The following is a 27,785-nucleotide window of genomic DNA, read 5'->3' as shown; positions in this document are numbered from 1 at the left end:
CAATGTATCATGCCTTCACAGGTTTATGGATCATGAACTATATTGTGAATCCCTATTTGCATAAAAAACATAAACCTTATTTCTATTTTTTTATTTTATTTTACATTTATTTATCAGGGTATTGCACTAATCTCATTGGACTATTTGTAGGCACAGCCCAGATGAGTACATTACCATGTAAAGAAGAGATAAAGTTATACACAGTGTGATACATAGATATAGAGACATACATCTACACAAACTTTTTCACATGAAAAACTGAAAAGCAAGTTACAAGCAAGGTAGATATGAGAACAAGTAATGCATATGTTGTCACTTTCAAATCTGTTGTGAGTCTGTTGTTTCAAAGTAGCTTGGTTAATTAGTTTAATTAACTTGTTGGGAAATTAGGGAAAGGAGAGAAAAGAAAAAAAGAGGTGATGGGGATATCTGAGATTAAGAAGTGAGTAAAGATTTCAGTAGAGTTGCCAGCATGACTAAATATAGGCAAAGGAGTGAACAGAGAAAGCAAAGGTAGGTAGGTACCAGTACTCCTGCACATCTGCTGTTATTACTCCACAAAGCACAGATCTCTTTATGAATGGCACAAGGCATTGGTATGGAGCTTGAACCACACACCAGTCCTCTGGAATTGTGGGCCATGTTTATAAATACCCCCACTGTTCAGCAGTACAGCTGTATTTTTTTTTCAGTATTTTGACTCCCCTGTATGCCGATCATCAGTCCCCTCCTAACTAACTCACCTTTCATTCCACCATGACTGGAGGGTGAAGGGCAGCCAGGAGAATCTATCATTAAGGAAACCATTAGGGTACTTTGAGGTTTGGGCATTAGGTCTCTAACTCAGCTACACATGTCCCATAATGCCCTAGGGATCAGAGCACAATGGGAGTGTTAGCGAATGCATGTCAGTTGCTTCTGTGGGTGATGTAATCCTTCAAGGCTGCCATGCAGGGGAGAAGGGAGCCCCTTTGAAGGCAGGGCACCCACATGACCTTGGATCTCCCCACCCAGAAGACAGGCAATCCATAAAAGCCACATCACTCCTCCCTTCTACCATGTCAGCTCCAACAGACACTCAAGCCCTTATTTGAAATTGCTTGAGTTGTAGTTGGGGATTTATTCCTCTATGCCATTGGAACTGGCTGAAGTTGTGTTTATTGCACCAGAATTGTATTTCAGATGTGAAATCCTGTAACTTACAGTGACATTACAGCAAAAGTTACTCAAAGTGTGCCAATGTTTTCCTTTGCTCAGTGAGCTATGAAAAAGTACAGTTGTGTACACTTACCATAAATGTAGATGTTCGAGTGTATTCACTGTTGCAGTCATTACATTTGGGTAATCCTGCTGGCAGGTTGCCCTCAGTCAGCCTGAATTCCAAAGTCCTGGGTCCTGCGTCAGCTGCTGTCCCCCCTTCCCTGATGTCAGGTCATCATGGGTATAAAATAAGCAACCAACACCATTTTCTTTAGTTTTTCTTGCCCCATATGTCAGTTGCCCCCTAAAAGGGTATCCAAAATTTATATATATATAAATACATGCACCAATATAAACTATACCTTCATCTACAAGCAAATACACCACATAGGTTGTATAAATCAGAGAAGGAAAGATAGGTTCCATCAGAAGAAAGGGGGATGGTGGGTGGGTAACCTGGACTGCAACAGTGAATACACTCGAACACCTACATTTATGGTAAGTGTACACAACTGTACTATGTTCTTCGTGTTTCACTGTTGCAGTCATTACATTTGGGTAGAGTCCCAAAGCTATGGTTGGGAGGCTGGAGCTAAACAGCATTAGGAGTGGCTATGAGACCCTGCAGAACTGCAGTGGCAAAGCCTGCCCTGGATTTAGAGTAGAGTGGCAGATGATAGTACTTTGTAAAGGTGTGCACTGAACTCCAAGTAGCAGCCTCTAAAATGCCTTGGTTGGTACTCCCCTGAGAAAGGCTGCTGAAGTGGCTGCAGCTCTGGTTGAATGTGGTCTAATGCCCTTAGGCACTGGCTTGCCATTGTGTAAGCAGCAGAAATGAATGCAGTGGCCTATCCACTTTGAAATAGTCTGCTTTGAGATAGCCTTTCCTTGTGATCCTGCAGCATATGTCACTAGTAATTGCTCTGTCTTTCTGAAAACTTTGGTTCTGTCCAAGTAGAATCTAAGCTGTCTGTGTACGTCCAAAGAATGCAGAATTCTCTCCCCCTTGTTCTGTGGATTTGGATAAAAAGGTGGCAGATGAATAGTTTGGTTAAGAGCCACACTGGACACCACCTTAGCATAAATGTTGGGTTTATCCTCAGAGAGACCCTGTCTGAATAAAAAATGATAAAGGGTTCCACAGCCATGAGTGCCTGTAGCTCTGAAACTCATCTTGCAGAAGTTATTGCTAGGAGCAGAGCTGCTTTCCAAGATAAAAACTTTATATCAGCAGTAGCAGCTGGCTCAAAAGGAGGCAGGGTGAGTTTTTCTAAGACATAGTTGAGGTCCCATTCAGGCATTGTTAATCTCCTTGGAGGCCTTAAATTTTTGGCTCCTTTGAGGTACTGCTTTAATAAGGGATGAGAAAAGATTGATGGCTCTGTATTGTAATGAGCCGAAATGGCAGAGGCATGAATTTTAATGGATGAAAAAGATAGGTCTTTGTCCAGCATCTCAGTTAAATATTGCAAAATCTGAGGAATATTTGGCACAGCTGTATCAGTTCCTTGTGCCTGGTTCCAAGCACAGAATCTCTTCCATTTTCCAGCATAAGATTTTCTAGTACTAGGCCTTCTGGCTTCCAAAATTACATCCATCACAGCTTTACTGAGAGGTGTGTTTTGTATGACTACATTATCCGCCATGCTGCTAGGTTTAAAGTCCTGAGTTGGCTGTGCAGGATCTGATTGTTTTGCTGGGACAGCATATGAAGTATTTGAGGTAAGGTCCAAGCTGGGCATTGAGACAAGTTCCTTAGGATTGGATACCAATACTGGCGGGGCCAGTCTGGGGCAACCGGTATCATCTTTGGCTTCTCCTGTCTGACGCTTAGGAGTACCTTGGGGAGGAGAGGCAGTGGGGGAAAGGCATATACTGATAGGTTTTTCCAGCTGAAAGCTAGGGCGTCCACTTTCCATGCTTGTCTGTGATAAGTCCTTGTGCAGAATATTTTTAGTTGGTAGTTGTGAGGGGAGGCAAATAGATCTATGTCCGGGCATCCCCATTTCCTTGTTATCATGCTGAAGACTTGTGGATCCAGCTGCCACTTGTGGGGATCCATGAGGTTTCTGCTTAGTTTGTCTGCCAGAATATTTTTCCTTCCTGGCAGGAATTGTGCCTGCAGATGTACTTGGTAAGTCAATGCTGTGTCCCACAAAGTCATGGCTAGTCTGCAAAGTGGGTAAGAATGTGTGCCCCCCTGCTTGTTTATATACCACATGACCGTGGTGTTGTCTGTCTTTATCAGTAGTTGTCCCAGATGAAGTAGGTCCTTAAAGGCTGTCAGGGCATTTTGAACAGTTAGCATCTCTTTTTGATTGATATGTAGATGCATTTGGTTTGAGGACCATGTGCCCTGAATGCATCTTCCTGCCATGTGGGCCCCCCAGGCATAATCTGATGGATCCGTTGTTAGTGTCTGCCTGGGTGGGGCTAATGTGAATGCTGTCCCTTGTTTTGATGACAAGCCTTTGCCCACCATCAGAACTCCTGTTGCAGGCAGGGAATAAAAGTAATCATTTCCAGGCTGTGGCAATGTTGAGTCCAAACACTTTTTAGGTACCATTGAAGTTTCCTCATATGCAGTCTTGCATATGGAATTAGAAGGATGCAGGATGCCATGAAGCCCAAAGCCTGCAGAATTTTTCTTGCAGATAACTGGGCCTTTGTTGCCAACATTTTGAAATAGGTAGTCAGTTGCCTTTGTTTGTCTGGCGTGAGATACGCCATCTGGGCAGTTGCATTTAAGCTTGCACCCAGGAATATTATCTCTTGAGAGGGTACTAGTTTTGATTTCTTTTCATTGACTGTGTACCCTAGGCATGTTAGAAGTCTTTTCACAAACGCCAGATGCTGTAGAAGAATGTCCTTGTTCTCTTCTTGAATTAGACAGTCGTCCAAGTAAGGATATATTTCTATTCCTCTTTGTCTGCAGAATGCAATTACTGGTGCCAGGCACTTTGTAAAGACCCTGGGCACAGTAGATAAGCCAAAGGGCAGTGCAGAGAATTGGTAATGCATTGAGCCAGCTTTGAATCTTTGGTATTTTCTGCATAATTGTCTGATTGGGACATGCAGGTATGCCTCTTTTAAGTCTAGAGTCACAAGCCAAGTGTTCTTGCCCAGCATGTGCAGAAGCTGCTGCAAAGTCAACATCTTGAATTTTGGTATGTCCAGGAATATGTTCAGAATAGATAGGTCCAGTATTGGTCTCCAGGCCTTGTCCTTTCTGGGTACCAAGAATAGTCTTGAGTAAATTCCTTGTCCCTGCTCTTGCTCTGGTACTTGTTGAATGGCCCCCATGTCCATGAGGGATGAGACTTTTTTTTGTGCCTCTGCCCATTGATTTTTTTTGCAGCCGTTTGCCTTTGGCAGGGTATGGAAATGGAACTTGTAGCCTTGTGACATGATATTTAGAACCCACTTGTCCTGGGTTATAATGTGCCAATTTTGAGAAAAAAGTGCTAATTTTCCCCCTAAAGGTGCTGCCAGGAGATAAGTGCTTGGTGCAGGCAGGGAGAAGTCATTAGGACTGTTTCCTGTAAGGTTGTGATTTGTCTTTTCCAACTTTGGAGGTAGAAGCACCCCATTGCTTTGACCTGTATGAACCTTGCACCTGGGATCTGCCTCTAGGGCATCTGGATCTGCCCCTTTGAGGTCTATCTGACACAGGAAAGGACCAATTCTTTGTAGGCCAGTGTCTACTAAACCTAGGTGGCTGTACTTGTAAAAAATCTTTGACAGTTTGCATAGATTTAGCTTTGTCCTCCATTTTCTTTAACACCTCTTCTGCCTTAGCACCAAACAAAGTATCATGCTGTAAAGGTGCATCTAATAATTTAACTTTGACATGATCAGTCAGATTTAGTTCCTTTAACCAAGCATGCCTCCTAATTACAGAACCCGTAACTGCGGCCCTGCAAGAGGCCTCGTAAGAATCAAAACCACATTGCAAAGTATGCTTTCCAACTTGTTCAGCTGCATGCAATAAATCCTGCATTTCCTTGTTTTCTGCACATTCAGAGTTTAATAACATTTTCTGTTTAAGCAATGTCATAACATGTTGCTGATATTTGAGCATATGAAACTGGCAGTTTAAGGCCCTTATAGCCAAGGTAGCAGATGTATAAACCTTTTTTCCCCATCTATCCAGTGTCCTAGAATCTCTGTCAGAGGGGGTAGGGTTTTTTGCAGCAGAAGCCTTAACTCCTTTGGGACCCTGTGAAATAGTTTCTGGGTCTACAGCAGGGTTTTTAAAAAGGAATTTATGAGAGTCATGAACCCTGTAATATCTGTCAGGCTTAACAGGAGCTGGAGGTAAGGAGTCAGGGGTAAGACTAGACTCCAAAAACGCATCATCTACAATGTCTAACACAGGTGGAATGGCTAGTGGTCTATGTTGAGGTAGTAAAAGGAAATACCAGAGCCTCTTTTTAGATTCTGAAAAATCTTGGCTCTCCCAGTGGAAATGCTCCCTCATGGTATGCAAGGTTTCCTCAAAAGAATAGTCCTTTGGAGGTTAAGCTGAAGGTTTAGATTCTTCAGCATCACAATCCTCATAGGGGGGAAGAGAATATTCCTGATCAGAAGAGGAATCAGAAGAAATAGAAACCTGATCTGAAAATTCATAGTCAGTCTCTTGCCTAGGCCTCTTATCAGGAGGGGGGAAGGGAACCCCTGATCAAGGTAATCAAGTCTTCATCCATTTTGTGCATCTGTTTTTTGGGCATAGAGGCCTGTCCACGTGGCTCTTGAGTTTGTTTCTTTGCCTTAGAAGGTGTTTTAGCCTTTGCCTTTGAAGCTGAAGTCAGTTTAATGTAGAGATGTTTAGGTCTGAATACATCCCCAGAAGCCGGTGCCTGCTCAGCGGCTCCAGACCCATCTGAAGGAATAGTATCCGAGGCTCTAATACCTTGAGTTTCCAGCGGCATGGCTGACTCCATGTGAGAGTTGGTTGCAGCCTGCGACTCTAAAGTAGCAGGTGCAGGGGCTGCGAAAGCACCTCACTGAGAACCGGCGAACCGGTGACTGGCTTAGGAGAAGCTTCGTTGTCGGTTTTGGGCCTCAGTTGTTTATTTCTCTCCTTTTCTTTGCGTTTTTTGTGAACTCCAGTAGTCGGATGGCTATCCAATGACATTTCTGGATAGTTAAACCTGTGTACAAAATAGTTTAAGGCAAAATCATACCGACACTTAATAGTGCATTGGTTAAATCTAGCACAAAACCGACAACCAGAAACGTTGTGATCAGGGCCTAGGCAAGGAATACAGTAAGAATGAAAGTCCTTATGAGGTATTTGCTTTCCATAAGAAATACAATTATTTACTTTTTCTGACATTGGTCTGGAGCAAGAAAAAATTTCCCCAATGGGGTACTTAGCTTTATTGAAGACTTCGGATCTGAAACTCGAACACGAAAATCTCAGGAGTCGGCCGACCGGCACTTGCGAACTGCTTCTGCTTCGAGCACTGCGTGGCAAGAAAGACTGAAGAAAATGGCGTCGGCTGCATCTTTTATACCCCTGGCACACTGACGTCAGGGAAGGGGCGACAGCAGCCGATGCAGGACCCAGGACTTTGGAATTCAGGCTGACTGAGGGCAACCTGCCAGCAGGATTAACCAAATGTAATGACTGCAACAGTGAAACACGAAGAACATCAGCAACTGCAAGAAATTAATTTACAAATAAAAAGCATGAGCAGCATATTGTGAAAGTTTGTTTGAAATAATTAGTTGAGGTGATTACAGTCTCATTCTGAATTGTACAGAATCTCTTATTTCTCACAAGAACCTTTTATTAATGGTTTGGTTGATGTATGAGTTCTTATAAACTGTTAGTGCACTTTTTGCTAAGAGATCTACGCATAAGTACAGCTCTTTAAAAATTAAATCTATAATCATAAAGACATTAAATTGTTAAAAAGGGCCAAGCACTGTTGCCACATGCTGCAAAACATTAATGATAATATCTTTCAGCAGCTATTTTCAAAATTATATAAATGTTCCTCTTTTTGTAGCTTGGGGTGAGTGCACAGGCAAGTCTGACATGACGTCACTGCTGGGTTTTTATGTTATCAGCAAATGTTTTGCCATAAAAGTAAAGCTCTGACTCGGCTTCCTTTGTTAAATAATATTATGGAATAAACTATTTTACTGGATAAATATTTCCTGACAGACAACAACCTAGACTAATGCATACACAGGGGTCACTGAGTTGATGAGAAAAGGTCCACACCTTGGAAAATGTGTACCATTTTATCACACAACTCACCAGGAAGCTTTGTGTGCAAAAAAACTGAAACTAGATCCAGTAATGATTGTCGTTATCAAATGTTTTAATTTTGTTCAGGCAAGGACATTAATTCCCTAACAGCTTTATGTAGATATTATTCTTCCTACTGAGGAGAGATGCCTTAGCCAAGGAAAAGTATTGAATCATTTCTCAGTGTTGTTGCTGCAAACTGCAAAATTTCTTCCAGATAAAAAATAACATAATGAAGAGCTATCATCCTCTGCCCTGCTACCTGACTTTAAAATAATACCTGATAGTCTGTAGCGTCTTAATGAGCTTAACATAACTCTGCAAGTTCTCTTTATATAACAGAATTATGAGGCTCACTGCAGGCAGTTTTTAAGAAACTGAAACTATTTCAGACAAGTTTAATCCAAGCAGATGTGAAATATTTTCCTAAATTACAATACATGACATCTGTTCTCCTGTTTCACTGATACAGATACAGCAAAGGAACAGTAACACCAGGCAGCAATTCTCTTCTGTTTTGCTTTGTAGATTACAGAAGGAATTTGAATACATACTTTCAAACTTCTTATCTTCAGCACCTTTGGTTCCATCTGTTGTGAACTTCTTTCATGAAAATCTTTAGACTAGTCCAAATGTCTGTTGGCTGTAGTTTGTGTGACAGATGTAAACATGAGATTATTGAACCTCAGCAAAATATGGAACCAACCTAACAACGGTTAAGTATTACACATTCTGCGACTTCTCAAAACTGGATGAAAACATAGCTATTATTTTACCCAATAACTAGCAAGGTTGTATCATTTTTGATTCATCTTATTCATATGAACAATTTCATCAATGAAAGTCTTAAAATCAAAATTAAGGAATAGACTGCAGAGAATCTCTTGAGTCACTGAAGGATGTGTATAACCAATTACTAACATACAGTTTGAAAACTTAGTAAATAATTTGTCGACCCAGATTTCTCACTAGTTGTGGAATATTAAATGCATTATTAGTGGTGAACAGCAAATGTGATTAGAATTTGTGCTTTTATTACTTTCAGTGCAGAACTTGGTTTGCCACTACCTTTGACAAACAATTGCATTATAGTGCTAAAGTAAACAGACTCTAGTTAGAATGTTGGGGTATACTTCAATGGAGTCAGTATACTTCAGTGTACTCAGTATACTTTAGTTTTGTCCATATACTTCAGTGTACTCAGTATAATTCAGTATAGCCCTTATACTTCAGTGTACTCAGTATACTTCAGTGTTCTCAGTATACTTCAGTGTAGTCCGTATACTTCAGTGTACTCAGTATACTCCAGTGTAGTCCGTATACTTCAGTGTACTCAGTATACTTCAGTGTACTCCGTATACTTCAGTGTTCTCAGTATACTTCAGTGTAGTCAGTTAATTGCTTCTCAGCCTTTTGGCTAAAATAGTATCTATAAATATATAACATACATGTTCTACCAGAAGCAATCTTGACACTACCTAGTGAACCACCACTATATATTTAACTAATTAGACTTCAAATGTTTTTTGCATAAGGGTTGTATCCCCCTGCACAATCCATAAATATACCACTTCCAAGGTTGTACCAACTCAGAGAAAAGGGTATTTCTTGCCTCCATGTTACTCCAGACCAAGAGGTAGTGTATTTAATGGAGGGAAATCTGCAGGTAGAGCTCCAAATTTAGGAAGGGGGTGCAACCCTACACACACACACACACACACACACACACACACACACACACACACACACACACACACACACACTCACACACACACACACACACACACACACACACACACACACACACACACACACACACACACAAAGTGGTATAATATGATCATACAAATTAGGATTCCATGAGCCTGACTTAGATGTAATCAAGCAATAAGTTTACAAGCAGCTCTGTCATTACTTATGACAGTACCTGCATTAATAACTGCTGACACAAACAAATGTTACTTAGAATTCTCACTTTAATAATGTCTCTACTAAATGGATTTCTTATTACTTGTGAAAATAATTGCAGTAATACTGCCAACTTAGGTAGGCAAAAGGATTTTTGCTTTACTAATGTCACTGCAGAATCAAATATGCCATTTCTTGTGATATGTTAATTACTTGATTACTTTTATTGGTGTAATGTTGGAGCTCTTCTCCCCAGGCCTCTGCTGAAAAGGAGTTTCCTAAAAAAATCCAGAACTTTCCAGTCAACAAATGTTAATACATAAATAAATAAATAAATAAAATTACTTCTGTCAGTACAGAACCAGGCTTGTTATTACCCGTAAAATGACTGCAATAGCACTGTACATTTAAACAGATGGCACACAGAATTTTAAATGTCATATTGGACTAGATTTGTTATTACTTCTCAAAATAATTGCAGAAACTCCTGTAAATAAGAGAGAGAGGGGGAGAGAGAGAGGTTAAAATTTTTGCTTTAATAATATCACTGCAAAATGGGATTTGTCATTAATCATCAAAATAATTGCAGTAATATTGCTGACTTCTGGACAGATAGTTATTAAAATTTTTTTGCTTCATTACTCCTAGTGCAGGAATGAAGGTCAGCAGGACTAAGACAGAATATATATGTGTGTGAATGAGAGGGAGGATAGAGGAATGGTGAGGATGCAGGGAGTAGAGATGGCGAAGGTGGATGAGTTTAAATACTTGGGATCAACAGTTCAGAGTAATGGTGAATGTGAAAGAGAGATGAAGAAGAGAGTACAGGCAGGATGGAGTGGGTGGAGATGAGTGTCAGGAGTGATTTGTGACAGACGAGTACCAGTAAGAGTGAAAGGGAAGGTCTACAAGAGGGTAGTGAGACCAGCTATGTTATACAGGTTGGAGACAGTGGCATTGACAAAAAGGCAGGAGTCAGATCTTGACGTGGCAGAGTTGAAGATATTAAGATTTGCACTGGGTGTGACGAGGATGGACAGGATTAGGAATAAGTATGTTAGAGGGTCAGCCCAGGTTGGAAGGTTTGGAGACGAGAGGCAAGATTACGTTGGTTTGGACATGTGCTAAGGAGGGATGCAGAGTATATTGGGAAAAAGATGCTAAGGACCAAGCTGCCAGGTAACAGGAAAAGAGGAAGGCCTAAGATAAGGTTTATGGATGTGGTGAGAGGGGACATGCAGGTGGTTGGTGTGACAGAGCAAGATGCAGAGGACAGGAAGAAATGGAAACAGTTGATCTGCTGTGGTGACCCCTGATGGGAGCAGCTGGAAGAAGAAGAAGAAGAAGAAAACTCCTAGTGCAACACCACATTTGTCATTGCATCTAAGCAAACTACCAGATAGCAGGTTTTCTGTATGATTTTCATGATCAGAAACCTAATGTCAGAAAAGACACCAGCAACTTACTCAGATCCCGATTAACTTTGCTTGGGAAGGCATTTCCATTTCCATGGCAAGAAAGGGCCAACACAGTTGTATCTTATAGGGATAATTTGGACTCTGTTAATGATTTTTGTGACAATGTTGATGAAAAAGGATTTTTTTAGATCCCTCTCAAGTCAGATGTTCGGAGAGTCTAGCCAGCCATGCACAGGAATCAAACCATGGCTCAAGGACTGTTCCAAAACCCCAATGCAGACAAACTTATTTGAACCCTCAAAGCAGGGGACAGGGACAGGGCAGATTCAGATGCTAACTTTATGTAAATGTAGTTGTGAAACATTAACAGACACTAACACTTTAGATACTTTTAAAGTTTTTAATTTGTCCAGTGTCACTTGGTCTGCATCTAGTTTATCCATTTTTAGGAAAGGTTTTTACCTTCATTCTTAGTGATAACCTTGCTATCATTCAAGCTATTATACAGTTGAAGTTATTTACCATAAAGTGCAATTTAAAAATGTTTTATGCTGACAGAACTGCATCCTGTAACACACAATATGAGGGATTACGCAGGAAGAGTACCTTTATGCCACACCTCAACACCTTTGAGAGAGTTTGCAAGGGACAATTTAAAAAATATTTATGAGAGAACAAAAAGAGGAAACTTTTTTCTTGATAACTTAACCCTCGAGGAAAGGGAACTTCTACAGAATATAGCAAAAGATAGAAGTATCCATGTTATGAAACCAGACAAAGATGGGGATGGTAATTATGAACATCATTGATTACTCTACAAAAATGTTTGAGCGCCTTTCCAGTGATAGTACTCATCTGAGAGTTTTGTTGCACAAAATAAATATAGCTTATGCTGGATTAGATTTCAGTCTGTTAGACATGATCATGCAAGGGGAAATGGATCATGAGGTTTGGGAATATCTGAATGTAACAAATCCTAAGGTAGAATCTGTGATGTCCCCACACTAGGCCAGTAATCAAGGAGGCTGAATCCTCACCACTGACAATGGAGGGGGACTTTCACTTGGAATACAAATGGATACACTCAGTATTTCCAGATGCAGATCTCTCTGCATCAAGCACAATTTCCCTTATGAGCACACATAGAATACTCTCAGTCTGGGGTCTGGATCTCTCTATCTGTCTCCCTCCAGGTCCCCAGTAAAACTCCCCACTGATTAGGGTTAAGTCCTCAGTGAAGTTTCCAAGCCAAGTCCTCTGGCACCCTCTCTGTGAAACCAGTGCTACCTGTCCCTGCTTCAAGTAGCTGACACACACACACGCGCACACACACACACACACACACACACACACACACACACACACACACACACACACACACACACACACACACACACACACCTGGAAAGGCTAGCACAGATTTACCTGCTGTGCTCCCTTCTGCCCAGAGTATAACATAGTACCACCAGACACTCCACAATCAGCTACTCTAAGGCCCTTAACAAAGGGTGTCCAATTATACTGTGTCATATTAATACTAATACAAATGATAGTAATTGACCAAGACAGCTTGACCTTCTAGAGTGGCCCACACAATGTCACCAAATAAATATAAGCACTCTCAAAGGTTAAATACTTTCTAAAAGGACCAGCCACAATAAAAGTTTTCAATATATTTAATAATAAATAATGAAAGAGCATGGGAATACTGAATATATATTTACAGTAAACCACAGAGTTCACATTATAGGAAATATTGAAAATAACATTGCTAGACAGACTGAGACAAATAAAGAAAAACAGTATCTAAACTAAGCTTCCTTATATTTTCCTGACTGAATCTAGCAGAATTACTATTCCCTACTTACTTATTAGAGCAAGTCAGATGATGTGGTGAATGGTCCTTCTTGTTGTCAAGCCCAAGACAGAATAATCAATACTGAGAGATTTTCCACTGTAATATCTAAAACATAATTTCCAAGATGGCCGGCAGAATGATCTCATCTTGTCACCTGACTCTAGGTTCTCACAGTATCCCCCTTTGAAATTGAGACAGGAATTTAACATAGCCAGCTACAAGACACATCTAAATGTTTATGACAGTGCCCTGGAGCCATGAAACATTACAGAAGTTCCCCTTTTTTACTGAGCTAATGAACAAAGACTTCTTCCAGACCTACCATCTCCAGTCCTATTCAGCACAGTGGGGTGCCGTGTTTATGGCTTAACAGCTAATTTAATTTGAAGGATTTTCAAAAATAAACTGGACTGAGATTAACCTCTTCTCTTCCAGTGTCATTTGTTAAAATATATACATACAGTCTGATATGTATATTCCTTCTCGTTCCAGCAGGACCCACTGTTGATACATTTTTTAGCACTAGCAACTTTACAAACACATTTTGATTGTCAAATGCCATACAGTCCTAATACATTTGTAACATAAGCATTTGTGCAAAGCAGTTTGATATTCAAATGCCATAAAGTTGCATTACATTTGTAACACAAGCATCTTGTATAAATCAGTTTGATATTCAAAGGACATATCATTCTTTAGAGATCTCCAGCTGTGCTGGCACTACCCCATATCATCACAGCATCTATATTTCGTATTCCCAAAATCCACAAAAATGCCCATGACCTCCCGTTAAGACCTATTGTCTCAGCCAATGACTCTAAGATGGAACCCTTTGTCAAATTTGTTGACTTCAAGTGCAAGTCACTACTGAAGCCAGAAACTTACATTTTAAAGGATTCTTGGCATTTATTGGAAATTCTCAACACATTGGATTTTTTGAAAAATGTAACTTTCATCACAGTTGACATAATCAACTTGTTCACTGAGATTACCCACAATATCAGGTTACAGTGGTTCCAAGACAATCTCTTGAGATTTGCTTCCATGTCCCCCACAATGTTAGAATGTTTAGTTCCATAATGGATTTGATTCTTAACAACAATTTTTTGTGATTTGAAGGGGAACATTTCCATCAGATCTCAGGAGTAGTCATGGGCGTAGAATGCTCCCCAATTTATGCCAACATAGTACTGGCTATGTGGGAGAAGACATACATTTTTACACCAGAGTTTCTCTTGCTTGTACATGGGTACTATAGGTATCTTGAAGATGTCTTGATTTTTTGGAAGGGTATTCTTGAACAATGGGAACATTTTGTTAATATATAGCAGAATTCAGCCTCAGTTTTAAAGTTTACATATTCCACTAATATGTACAGCATTAATTACTTTGACATTTTGCTAAGAAAAGTGTGACTAAGGGTTGGTATACATCCAGTATATATAGGAAAGCGACCTTTTCCAACACTTACCTCCACTTTGAGATCTGTCACCCCCGTTCCAAAACAAGTCAGTTGTAAAAGGTCAGATGGTTAGGCTCTCACACTTAATATCTGACAATTCTATCTTTAACACAGAATTATACTATTTGATTTGTTTATTTCTGGACAGGGGGTATCCCTTTCAACTGCTCAGGGACATCAAGACTGAACTGGAGAGATACCACCAGGACTGATTTACACCCATTTTGAACAGATCAGTCAACAACAAGGTTATCCACACTGGAACTTCTGTCAATGGCACAGAAGATACCCCTTCATTTATTGTTCTCTTCAATAGCACTACATACCAGTACATTAATATTGTCAAGAGGTACTAGGATTTAGTTTTTACTGATGACATGAAAAAGGTCTTGGGGGTTCCATCTAGGATCATTTATTCAAAAGAAAAAAAAAATCAAGCATATTTTGGAGTTAGGATCTGGGCAAACTGCATTGCACCATAGTTGCATCCAAAAATGTGGCTGTTGTAAAATGTGCAGATACATATACGAAGGTCCCTATACAGTAGTTTCCAGTTACGGAAGAACTACTCCATGTCTGGGGAAAGTGAACTGTAATACCACTTACGTAATGTATTTGGCTTTGTGCAGCTCCTGTGATATACTCTATGTGGGGAAAACTATAAGAAGACTGAGTGACAGGATTTGAGAGCACATATAGGACAGTAATAAAAAGAAAAACACAAATGCTCTTTATAGGCACTCTGTTGTGTTTTCAAATTAAAAAAAAATGTTTTTGTTATTGACAGGATTATTGTGACACCTTTGTGCGGGGACATTAAAACTTTACTAGAATGTAAAGAGGTAATCAGGCAACTGAGACTCAATGGCTCACTTGTTCCAGGTACAAATGTCACAATATCTATTTCTAGTATTTTAAAGAGTAAGGCAGCCAATATTCAACAACCAGTTAATATTTGCAGTGGCTTTTTACCTAACTTTTTTCCTTTTCCTTTTATTTTATGTGTGCACAAGATAATTCTTCACAATGTTTGCAGTGTGCATCAACTGCCTTTTGAATCTGACTGTGTTTCTGCAGCCTTTTTTGATGGTTTTAACTTTGTTTACATTCTATATGGTTAAGCTATATACTAGTTGATTGCAGTTTTCATTACCTGGGAATGATTTTTAATGATCAATTAATTAAGTTTAGCATTTCCTATTGGTTGGTAGATATTTGAAAATGCTTCACTATGTTTCATACTTCAAATGCAATTTACTTCGATGAGTCTTTTCACTGATAAAGACGTAAGCACTCACTTTTTTATTTATTTTACTGAAAAAAAGTTAATCAGGTTCCGGGTACATTGATGGTATCTTTGGTGACATTATATGATTTTCATGATAATGCATCAACTGGTACTTGGTGATAGAATTTCTACAGATATTTTAGTACAGTTTTTCAACAGTGTTAACATTACCTCTCAACTGTACACATTTTTGCAGAATGTCCAGATTTTTGCCTTATATTTTTGGCCTGTTACTCATAAAGTTGCTTTTTCTGGCAAATCGTTGCCAGATTTTTTGAGGTATGAAGTCAGAAAATAATGACAGACATTTGAGATTCAGACTTCATATCCTTCAGAAAATTCATGCCAATGAAAAACCTATTATTCTATCAACTTTCTAAATTTGTAAGAGCAATATTAAAAATTGTCTCATTGTTGGGTCTTTGTACCCCATTATTTATGGCTTTGTCCAGATTTCTTGCTCTAAAAGGATGAGAGTTATTTAACTAGTGAAGATAAGTAGTGGGTATCAGGAAATTAAATGCATCCAGCTGTCAGCGTATACAGTAGAAACAAAATGTAACCAAACTCAAAAAAAAGAAAAAAAATGAATGTACATTGATCAGCCAGTCTCTCAGGGAACATGAAGAGAGTTTTATTGCTGTTTTTCTTATTGATAGCAGCATAAGGCAGATTTCACTGAGAGCTTCTTTCAGTGAACACAAATTGTTACTCTTTCATCAGTGTTGTGTGACAATGGATGGATTCACTTTAGAAGCTCGAAATACTGAAATATCAATTTCAGTATTTCAAGCCCATAAAGTGGAAACCTGAAAAGAACGAAAACTCAGAAGCGCGAAATTCAAAATCTCCCATACCGGAGATTTTGAATTAGCGCTTTTGGTGTTTTGTTGTGGTTATGGATTCAGGTAAGTGTTTATGTGTTAAGGGTTTCGGATAGGGGCTGTGGTGTGTGTTGGTGTGTTTTGTTACTGTGATTTGTGTGTGCAAGGAGAATGTAGCTTGTGTGGTGGTGTTTTGTGTGTTTTTCTATGTAGTGCGACCTCGGAGTTAGAATTTTTAAGTAGGGGGGTGTGAGGGACAGAGCTTGTGTTTGTTTGAGGGAAGAAGGTGTGTGTTTGTGTACACCAGAAGCAGTAGTTTAAAATCTCCGGTATGCAAGATGTTGAATTTCGCACTTCTGAGTTTTCGTTCTTTTCAGGTTTTCACTTTATAGACTCGACATATAGAATTTTGATATTTATATATATATATATATATATATATATATATATAAGTTGGGGGTGTGGGCTATATATATATTTATATCTATTTATATATGTAAGTTAGTGGTGTGGAGATTGCAGGGCTAGTTTTCCCTCCAGCAAAAGAGTTTTATTTGTTGTTTGCTAAAAGTGTCTTTCAATCAATATTTTTCATGCTGTTGTCCATTGAGGAAATATCATTTGAGAAATAATGATGAATTCATTTATTTGCTATCCCTCCTTGCCAGTGCACTCTCCATTTTTAAAAGCCAGATACAAAAGAACTTGCACCTTTTGTGCTCATTTCCTCTTGATAAAATCCATAATAGTTTCATGTTCCACTCAGTCTGAAATTCCAACCACTTAAAGACTATTCCTATAGTTCTGTTAGCCCTGTTTCTTTACTGCCATAATTCTTGTTCCATTTTTTGAATCTCCTCTTCTTGCTTTCTCGTACCTTTCTTTGGCTTCTTCATTTTTATCTTTACTATATAAACTCTGTTGAATATACTTTTCATTGCCAAAGTTTTCTAATGTGTGTTTGTATTAAAAGCACTCATTTGTTAATTGCAGGAAGTTGTAAAAGTTATTAAAAGCACTCATTTGTTAATTGCAGGAAGTTGTAAAAGTAGGCACATCAACTATTTATTTATTTATTTATTTTTTGTGGGATGTGCTTGCAATATGGTAAGTCTTTTTTTCCTAGTGCCAACACTTTCTGATATAGTGAAATTTCAGTATTATTGATGGGAGTGTGTGTGTGTGTGTGTGTGTGTGTGTGTGTGTGTGTGTGTGTGTGTGTGCGTGTGCGTGTGCGTGTGTGTGTGTGTGTGTGTGTGTGTGTGTGTGTGTGTGTGTGTGTGTGTGTGTGTGTGTGTGTGTGTGTGTGTGTGTGTGTGTGTGTGTGCATGAGTGCGTGTGTTGGCATTTGTGAAGAGATGCGAGTGTGTGCAAATGTTTCTGGATCAGATTTAGAGGTATATAAGGGGATATAATTAGTGTTCTGCATGTGTGTTTCTGCTGTACGTGAAATGCATATGTGAGTGTCTTGTTTAGTGGTATTTTATTGAAAGGCTTTTCCTTAAGGTAATGTGTGTTTGGAGTTAGAGACAGGGTTAGCAAACATGAGTAGGTTGGTATGGAATGGGGGCAGGCTAGTGGCAGTAAAATCATAATGCAAAAGAGGGTTGTAGCACTGGAAGGTATTATTAGCATATTACTAGCATTTCCTGGAAGTTAATGTGTGTGTATATATACATGTAATAACTGAGTGACATTACAGTTGATGTTGACACTCTGGCACTGTAAGTCATTGACTTCAAAGTGAAGACAGGAAAGAAACCATGAAGCCTGGGCCAATAAATCTGCTCTGTGATTGCTCAGTGTGTGCCTTCTTAGATGAGGCTTGTCTGGATCCCAGATCCCAAGGCAGCAGTGCATATCTTCTGCATCCTCTTAAAGTCAAACTTCACTAATTAGATATTTATACTGATTTCTATTCAAATATATATTACTCAGCTTGTTGTAGTCTATCACTATTTAATGGGACTTTGGGATGGATCAAGGAGTATTGGTGCCAGTGTCATTGATCACAAGACCCAACCTCTGATGGTCCTCACTTATATAAGGAGTAGGAGTGTGGGGACACAACCTCCTATGCTAAAGGACACAGGAGGTGACTTTCCAGCAAAAAAAAAACTTTAAAGACGTAACAATGAGCTTCAAGGTTTGCAGTTATTTGTTGAAATTCCACTTTATGAACTAAGACTGGCAGTATCAGCTTTCACATCTCTGACAAGAATTTTTTCTCCCTGTTTCCTCTCTCTATACACACACACACACACACACACACACACACACACACACACACACACATATATATATATATATAGAGAGAGAGAGAGCATACATATATTGACATCATCATCAACCCCTCAGATTCCCATTTTTATAGGAAATGAGGAAACATCAGAAAAAAATGAGGCAATCACAAAAAATTGATAGCATGATCAAATGTGTTTATAGCTTTTTGCTATGTAGTTATGTCTTACAAAAAATATTCAGATTGTTTCAAAAGTGGAAAGAGTAAAACTTAAAATGAAGCTTAGTAAAGGAACCACTTTATCCAAGTTCTGAATGAAAGGTTAAAATAATATGAAAAATGATCTCCACACCACTGGATAACTCATCAATGTTATTGAAATTTATGAAGGTTAAAAGGTTACAGTAATGGGCAAAATAGTTGTTTCAGCAGCATAAAGGCAAATCAGAAAAGTTGAACTTTTATCTATGTAATTAAAAAAACAGTAGTAAGTGATAGAAAATGAATAATAGCAATCACACTGAGCTAATACTCCATTAAGAAGCTGCAAACAGGAAGCTACATACATGTGGTAAAATCATGTGAGAAACTGTTATTCTTCCTGGAAGAGGATAAACAAGTGTTTTCCAGTGAAACAGAAAAGCTAAAGTGCATAAATGCATAAGTGTGGTCCATTGGCACAGAGGTTAGCACTGCAGCCTCACAGCCCTTGGTTCTCTACAGTTCGAACTTAGAGTGCCATCTTTGTGGAGAATGCACAGTCTCCCTGTGTCTAAGTGGTTTTCCACCATGTGCTCTGGTTACCTAACATATCCCAAAGATATGCCACAGCTGAAATGGCATTCATCCAAATTAACAATATATGCATATGCGTGTGTATTGTCTGAGAGTAGTTAAATGTCTGCATTCTATGATGGGCTGTTATCCCATTCAGGATTTGTTCCTCTGTATTGTGGCTAGTGACTGCATGGATAGGTTTTGCTTCTCCCAGAACCCTTAGCTGGATTAAGAGAGTAATCAGATAATTTATTTTTTATTTTATTTGCTAGCCAGGTAGGTGGAATGGTTCTTGGACCATTTTCTGTCACAACCTGGGTAGAAAGAGGAAGTCAAAAGCCAATTAAATTGAACACAGCATCAGAAGAAAAATTGCACATACTACAGGTCTTTATTACATAGATAACATACATAGCATAAAATGCATAGCAGAATCATAATTCATAGCATAAGAAGAATACATTGCACAAGTCAGAGGTACTTATTAAGTAGTTAAAAACAGTACATGTATTACCTAAAGTAATGTACAGAAGATAAAAGCAGATATGAAACAAAATATATTGAAATGCAAATTAGATAGCATAGCTGTACTCAGCTTAACCACCTTTGTAAAGATGTTGTAGATAAAGGACAGAAATTAACTATGAGCATATTAATATGACATGTTACCTATGTGTATATTTTAATGCTTGTTATACAGTTATTCTGTATGAGATTTAAAATGAAGTAAGTTAAGAAAGAAGAGCTGTTGCATAACAATGAGGAACTGTGTTATAACCATTGTCTTAAAAGTAGTTGCAGCTGTAGATCTGTTGGAGATGTGTTATGAGTTTGTTTTTTGTCTGAATTTGAGTTAATTGTCCTTTTTATAAGGTCCAAAGCTAATTGTTCCAAGAGCAGAAATGATTTCACTGAAGCTTGTTTCACTCTTCAACTTGATAAAAGGGACAGAGAAAGAGAGAGTGAGAGAGGGGATATTCTAGACAGACCTGTTAACTTCTTTAGACAATAATTCTGGACAAAGCCAAAAATATTTATTTTATTTTTATTTTATTTTATTTTTTATTTTACATTTGTTGACCGGGATAGTCCGACTGGATGCATGTCCATTTTCAGCGGAGGCCCGGGGAGAAAAACTCCAAGGGTAAGCAGATACAGCATTACATAATACCAGCATTACATATTACAAACAGACTATTTACAGAGATTACATAAGTAAGCAAGTTAAACAAGTTCCATAGGTTACAGTTAATCCTGAGCGCAAGTCGGGATTAAATTAAATTACACAGTAAACTGGTTAACAGATTTTTACACATTCTAGAGAGAGTTAGCCAGGCTTGATACATTGACATAGCCAGTTAAGTGACAAATGTTGTTTGAGTCTAGTTTTAAATTGACCTAAGGTGGAAAGTAAGGTAATATCAGCTGGAGGAGAGTTCCAGGATCTACTTACAGAGTTTGCAAAGAGAGAATCGCCAGCTGTGTTATTAATTTTGCTAGTCTGAATTAGTAGTTTGTTAGAGGATTGAAGCGGTCTAGGATTGTTATAGGGGGTGATAATATTTTTAAGTGCAGGAGTATTGTCCAGATTATAGAGGATTTTATAGGCCATAATCAGTTGGTTATACTGGATTAGGCTGGGTAGTTCAACCCACCCAAGCTGATTTAGCTTGATGCAATGATGTGTCCTAAAAGGCAGCCCAGTGGCAAACCTGGCAATGTGGTTGTAGCAAATTGAGAGTTTGTTAAGGACAGTCTTGTTTAAATTCAAGAGTAGAGGGGAAGCATACAGAAGGGTTGAAGAAAGGTGAGAGCGAGCTATGGCAATTTTAGCTGGAGGGGTTAGGAAGGCTTTTATTCTGTAAAGTGACCCTAGATTTTTATTGATGGCTTTGATAGCTTGATTAACATGTAGGTCAAATTTTAGATTATTGTCTATGATGACACCTAATAGTTTTGTAGAGGGGTCAGGGGAGATTATTGTGCCATCATTTTATTTTATGGTAAATGTGAAAGTGGTAGACCTACGTGTTGGTGAAAATAACAGCATTTTAGTTTTTTTGGGATTTAGGATCAGACGATGTTCAGAAAGCCAGTTTTCTATTGTATTAAAGGTGGCCTGGGTAGCTGACCATAACTCTACTGGAGATGTGGCTGAGCAAATCAGAGTAGAGTCATCAGCATATTGGATACAGCTGACTTTTGGGATGACAGTATAAAGGTCGTTAATGAAGATGGAGAACAGCAAGGGCCCTAGTATAGAGCCTTGTGGTATCCAAGGGTGTTAGGTAGAAGGTTAGAGAGTTTGTTCTGCCAGAGGACAGCCTGCTGTTGACCATTCAGGTAGGATTGAAACCATTGAAGGGCTCCAGTATCTAGACAGAATGTTTTCAGGGTGTGGATTAAAAGTTGGTGATCAACCATATTGAATGCCTTGGAAAAATCCATGAAGGGGGCTGAGGATATATAATTATTGTTGCGATTATGGTTTATGGTGTTGGTAAAGGCTAGGAGGGCTGAAGTAGTGCTGTGATGAGGGCGGAAGTCATGCTGAGTGTCTGCCATAAGGTGATTTTGAATTAGGTGGTGCATGAGTTGTCTATGAATACATTTTTCCATAATCTTTGCAAGTGGAGAGAGTATAGCTATTGGCCTATAATTGGAGAATTCAGTAGAGCTGCCTCCTTTGTGAAGTGGGATTACATAGGATATATTCCAGATGGTGGGAATTTTAGCTTCTACTATGGTGCGATTGATTAGTATTGAGACGGGGTAAGCAATAGCATCAGCTGATTTTTGTAGGTACTCGGCAGGGAGTTGATCAGCAGAAAGTGTAGTGGGTTTTAATTTTTTGATCAAGGTACGGATAAGTGAAGTGGTGACTGGTTGGAAGCTGAATGTGAATAGGTTTCTAGGGTTGCTACTTTCAGGACCAGGGGAGCTAGGAGGTAGTTGGCTAGCTAGGGCTTGAATTGTCTCAGTAAAGAATTCATTACAACTATCAGAAACATCTTCAGGGGTTTTATCAATAGCAGCAGCAGGGATTGGGGTTGAAGTTTGTCCAGTGTGTAGTAGATTATTTAAACCTGCCCAAAGCATCTGAGGGTTATTTTGATTTACTGTCTGTAAATTACAGTAGTATTGTTTTTTGTCTTGTAAAATTGATTTTTTGGTTTCGTTCCTGGATTGCCTGTATTTAATGTGATCTTGAGGGTCTTTAGAACGACACCATAAAGCCCATGCTTTGTTTCTAAGGGTAATTTTGAGTTTAGACTCTATAGAAAGCCATGGTGCAGTTTTTGCCTTGGTTCTCTTTGAACGAACAGGTGCATGCAAATCAAGGATCTCAAGGAATTTGTTGTTAAAGTATGCTACTGCTTCCTCTAAGGGCAGGTGTTTTAGAATAGACCAATTACATGAGTTTAGTTCTTGTTGGAATTTGGCAGGGTCAAAGTTTTTATTGTTGCTAACCTTTCTGAGTAAGGATTGTTGGGAATTAATGGTTTTGTGCTTAATTACATATGTGAGAAGGTGATCACTTAGGCCATCAAGGAGGGAACCAGAGGTGTACAGTTGGGGGTGACTATTTATGAGTACCCAGTCAAGTATACTTTCTTTTTGGTTGGGTTTACCTATCCTGGTAGGGGTGGATATAATTTGTGTAAATGCATGTAGGTTAATATGGGTAGTTGGGGATTCTGAGGAACAAGTGCCCCAGTCTATGTTAAAGTCTCTAAGTAGTAGGGTTTCTTGGGGGTAGTGACATGATAGCCAGTGCAGGATATCTTCAAATGTAGATATATTGTTACCTGGGGGAATGTACATACAGATGATATTAATGCATTTATTTTTATTAAGTTGCAATTTGGTGGCAAGAATCTCTGAGTTATTAATCTGAGGTGGTTGTATTACATCTATGGTGACATTCAACTCAGATTTATAGAGTACAGCTACCCCACCCCCTTTCTCGAAGCACGATCTAGCCTGTGTATGTTGTACCCAGGTGGTAACACTTCATTATCTTTAGTGTTAGGTTTTAACCAGGTTTCAGATAAAGAGAGAATCTCAGGGGAGTGGACATCCAGAAGTGCATGCAATTCATGTACCTTGTTATTAATGCTTCTAATATTGAGATGACAGACTAGGCTAGAGTTAGTTGGCCTATTAATTGTAGGTTTGCAGCTTAGATTGCAAGTAGAGGGGGTATGTGTATCTGAAGTGAGTGGGCCAGGGTTGGGATGAATATCACCACCAAGTATTAGGTTGAGTCTATACTTGGTGATGAACTTCAGGAATTTGTTTATTAGTTTATGGTAGTGCTTGGATCTAGAGCTAATGTGCCTGGGGTTGAGATGTTGATAGACTGAACAAGATGTTGGATAGGATCTGGTACTGTAAGTATGGTTGAAGGTGGAAGGATTTACATCTGGGGTGATAGTATGGCCTTTTGGTTTTCATACAAGGTAAGGAGGTATGGTGCGAACAAGAGGGGTAGTAAAGAGGAGTATATCATTATCTGTGATTCAGCTAGTGAGTTAAGGAACTGTTTTACCTGGTGATGCAACACCAGAAGATAGAGCGGTGAGGTAAAGGTACTGGAAGGGGGATGGGAGAATGCCAGAAGAAAGCTAATAGGTGCTATTAAAATGTAGGTAGAAAAATGGGGGTGGGTGGAATTTTCCCAGATGAAATCAGATAGGATCTAGAAAGTGGGGGAGTGGCTATAGTACTATAAATTTAAAGGTACTGGGGGCGGGAGGAAATTGGGGGCAGGGAGGGAAGTGAAGAGAGCCCGAGCGTAGCGAAGGAGAACGTAGCAGGGCTTATTGCAGTTTACAAGGTTTCCTAAGGTGTCCTAAAGCTATAAGGTAAGTATTATAGCTCTTAATGTAAGAGTCAATTTACTTAAGTTACAGGGGAAGGAGGCAAACATTCAAGTAGAAAAAAAGAGCCCTATGGTTGACCAATATGGTGACCTGCTTAATTACAAAGCACTGTAAGTGAAAGCTTAACAAATGCTTTTTGTGTGTGCAACCTACTCTGTGTAAATGCAGAGAGAAACTGATTGCAGTCCTGTAGACACCATTTTGTAGGGAACTGTAGAGTTCAACTAGGAAGAGAGAAAAGCAGAGATTCTAGGGTAAGCATGAAGGCAACAACAGGCAGTTATTTTATAATAATGCATTCAGAAAGGTTTGGTGGGGGGGGGGATAAAGTAGCATACTTCAGAATGAACTAAGATTTATAGCTAAGAAACCTAAGCAAGAGAGCAATGCAGTAAATAAACACTTTCCAGATTTTAAAGATATACCAGAAAAACTAAATCAATTGCTCACAATTGTACAACTAGAAAATTGCCAATAAAAGCACTTCAGGTATAGCTAGCCCAAGTTATTCAAGTCATAAAAGCACTTCTTCAATGTGTGTGTGCAATTTAAACATTAAAAACACATGCAGCAAGTAGGAGCTCTGATTATACACTTTCTCTAGGTACAGGTTCAGTTTAAGCACAAATATTACCACAGAAATTCAGTAAAGACACTAGCTACTCATAGAGCCTCTGAAAAAAATAGAGCAGTCCGTGCAGAATCAGAATTTAGCAGCAGGTCATTCAGTTACACAAAAACTCAATACAATGAAGAAACTTACTCTGAGTCACACCAAGTCAGCCAAGGGGGGAAGAGAGAGGGAAATCCTAAGCACCTAGATTTGAAAATGATGCCTGTACTGAATTGTAGCAGTTTAACCTGTGCCAGGATAGAGTGGGTTGGGGGAAAAGAGAAGGCAGTAGGAGTGGTTACAGGGAATACCCTGATTTGCTCGAGACACCACAGCAGAGGTAAGTTGAATGTAAGGGCCTAAACTCTGCACTCAGCACTGTGTTATTTGCACTCAGTACTTTAATTTTACTGTTACTTGCACTCAGCACTGTAATTTCACTTATGTTTAGCAGGAAAGACAGACCAACAGTATACAATTTTGGGAATTTTTACAAGGGTTACTTGTTCAAATGTCAGGCTGTTGCAGTTTACAAGGTTTCCTAAGGTGTCCTAAAGCTATAAGGTAAGTATTATAGCTCTTAATGTAAGAATCAATTTACTTAAGTTACATGGGAAGGAGGCAAACACTCAAGTAGAAAAAAAGAGCCCTATGGCTAACCAATATGGTGACCTGCTTAATTACATAATGAGGGAAGGGGAGGCAAAGACCACAATCAGGGTCACTTTTTAAATACTTCCATAATTCACTTAGGTTTTGCATCAATGTGTATTTTCTGAAGTATGAAATTCAAATATCTAGAATTACTAATTGAGTGCAATCTTCAATAATTTACCAGAAAAATCAAACAATATTACAAGAAGCAGGTTAAACATAAGACAAAATCGGGGACAGTTAAATAATACGATTCCAGGACAATTCTTTGTCACCCATATTTTGCTATGCACTTATGCTGTTAAAATGCTTACTCAACAAAATGGGCAATAGTTACAACTTGATTTCCATAAAACTACTTTGTCCAATGACATGTCATCAACTTTTTGTGAATAACTTAAAATTCTATACTTATCAGGCAAACAAATGAAAGCATAACTATAAATGGTTAAAAACATTCATATGATATAAGAATGATATTTAGTCTTGATAAATGTACAAAAATGACATTATAGCAGGAAACCAGAAACCTCGTGGAAATAACAACCTGAGAGAATATAATATAAAATAACTTGAGCAAGAAAGAGTTTATAAATATTTGAGAATATATTGAATGGTCAACAATACAGCAAATGGGAATAAAGCTTCATAAGGAAAAACTTAGTAAGGAATAATTTAGAAGATTAAAACAAATATTGAAAACTGAAAACTAAAGAACAAACAGCAAACTCGCACAAAAGTAGTTTAATATTGAAAACTACCTTAATGTCTAGGGAATAGTTTTCAAGCTAAAAATCAACTTGCTTTTTATGTTATAACTTATAGCTTTGTTGTGACTGATTGGTCCCAAAGTGTGTTGGATCAGTTGAACAGGAAAACAAGAAAACTGCCATATTGTTATCAAATGACATATAGAAAAACAGTGTATGGCATGATTATACATCCCCTAGTCTGAAGGAGGCATGGACCTCCTTTTTATTGATTATATGTATAGTTTCACAGTCCTGGGATTGCATACATATGTGTTGACTTCATCAGATCTAAACACAGTGAAAGTTCTAAACCATGAAGTCTAAGATGGCAATCATTGCTCAAATTAGCAGAAGCATTTCAAAAAGGAGAAAAAATAGAAATCAAACAAAAAGTAGACAAAATAGATTTGGCAACAGAAAATGCCAAAAAAAAAGAATATAAAATATAGAAAAATGAAAGAAAGGTGGAATGTCATCAATAATATTTTCAAATATTGAGATCAGCTGAAACAACAACATGCTTATCAAGATTTAATGCATGAATGGCTAAGGAGAGGTTAATTTAAACCAAAAGATGACTGTTAATAATGGCAGCCCATGATAGCACACTATATACATGTTAGAATGCAAAGTCAAAAGAAAAGGGGGGAGATACAGGCAAATGTAATTTATGTCAGACACAACTAGAAACAGTTGTACATTTTTCTACTGGTTGTGATTTAGTGAGAGCTGAAGATTTATACTCTGAATGGCACAATAATGGCATAAGACTGATACTTTATGGATTGTGCAAACTCTAACAACATACAGGTAACTCAAAGGCATTGCAAACATGAACCACAAAGAATTACTGAAAATTAAGAAGTACTGAGCACATTGGATCATCCAATACCACCAATCAAGAAAGTAGGAGCAAGAAAAATGGAAATTGTATTTGAAAGAAAAAAAGACAAAAGTAGAGTTAATCACTGAAATAGCTACAACTAATGATTATAGTGTCCTGCATTCTGTGAGAGGCATAAAGTTATAAAATACCAGGATATGCAAGCAGAACTAGTGTAGTGTGCAATAGAAAACTGTTATAGTTCCGGTAGTACTAGCATTTGTGGGAGCAACAAGGCTAATAAAAAAGAAATTTCAAGCACTTGTTGCTGATAATTCCACATGAACCACAGAAGGAGGCAGTTCTGGGTACCTTGTGGGTGCTGAGCAGAGTGGTCTTGGCAAATGTAAAAGACTGAAACAATGCTAATTTCACAAACTTTGAACATGCTCTGACTTAGGAATTGGGTCCATTGCTGTCAAGGTAATAGAAACCCTAACATTTGCAGAAGTAACAGGGTACTCCAGTAGAATGTAAAAATTATACTGATATCTCAAGGATTAAGAGGTGTATTTGATATGAAGTTTTCCTCTGAGACAAAAGAACATAAGCTGTTTTTCAGTAGTTTGTAGATAAAGGTGGAGAAAAGATATTTACCTTGCTGTCATTGAACAGATCTTGTTGTGATTGGATGCCAGTTCACTTATTGGTAGAGAAAAGATACAGACCTTGCTGTGATTAGTCCCTAATTCACTTCAACATTATCGGGGACCAAGTTAATAAACGTACATATGATGTGAACAGATGTTTGTAAACTG

This window comes from Protopterus annectens, chromosome 3.part1 (assembly GCF_019279795.1).
Source record: "Protopterus annectens isolate FY-2018-M chromosome 3.part1, PAN1.0, whole genome shotgun sequence".
Classification (NCBI taxonomy): domain Eukaryota; kingdom Metazoa; phylum Chordata; order Ceratodontiformes; family Protopteridae; genus Protopterus; species Protopterus annectens.
Note: the sequence above shows the minus strand (reverse complement) of the source record.